This window comes from Nannospalax galili, unplaced genomic scaffold (assembly GCF_000622305.1).
Source record: "Nannospalax galili isolate Female #2095 unplaced genomic scaffold, S.galili_v1.0 scaffold137, whole genome shotgun sequence".
In the NCBI taxonomy this organism is placed as follows: Eukaryota; Metazoa; Chordata; class Mammalia; order Rodentia; family Spalacidae; genus Nannospalax; species Nannospalax galili.
In genome coordinates, this window is record NW_008340203.1 from 63,172 (window position 1) to 64,159 (window position 988).

Genomic DNA, 988 nt, shown 5'->3' on the forward strand with positions numbered 1-988 from the left:
TGCATTGAATCTATAAATGGCAATTTTGGTAGGATGGTCATTTTCACAATATTAATTCTTCCAATCCATGAGCATGGGAGGTCTTTCCATCATCTGATGTCTTCCTCTACCTCTTTCTGTAGAGATTTAAAACTTTCATTGTAGAGGTCTTTAATGTCTTTGGTCAGGTTTATTCTGAGACATTTTATTTTATTTTATTTTTGCAGCTATTGTGAAGGGAGTCTTTCCATGCACTTTTTCTCTGATTGCTTGTTGTTGGTATATAGAAAGGCTACAGACTTCTGTAGGTTAATTTTGTAACCTGACACTTTACTGAACATGTTAATAATTTCTAGGAGTTTTCAGGTAGAATTTTTGGTTTCTCTTAGATATAATATCATAACATCTGAAAAAGGGATAATTTGATGTCTTCTTTTCCAATTATTACTCCTTTAATTTCCTGCTCTTATCATATCTTTCTCTTATCTTATTGCTCTTGCAAGAGTTTCAAGCACTATGTTAAAAAGGATTGGAGATAGTGGACAGCCTTGCCTGGTTCCTGATTTCAATGGGAATGCTTCCGTTTTTTTTACATTTAGATTGATGTTGGCTGCGGGTTTGTTGTATATGGCTTTAATTATATTGAGGTATGTTCCATCTAGGACTTTGAACATACATGCATGTTGAATTTTGTCAAAGGCCTTCTCTGCATCTATTGAGATGACCATGTAGTTCTTGTCTTTGAGCCGATTTATATGATTTATGATGTTTATTGCCTTACTAAACCATCCCTCCATATTGAACCATCCCTGCATCTCTGGGATAAAGCCAACTTGATCATGGTGGATGATCTTTTTGATGTGTGTCTGTATGAAGTTTGCAAGTATTTTGTTGAGAATTTTTGCATCTGTTCATTAAGGATTATGGGTCTATAGTTTTCTTTTTTGGTTGTGTCTTTACCTGGTTTGGGTATTAGAGTGATGTTGTCTTCATAGAAAGAATTTGGGAG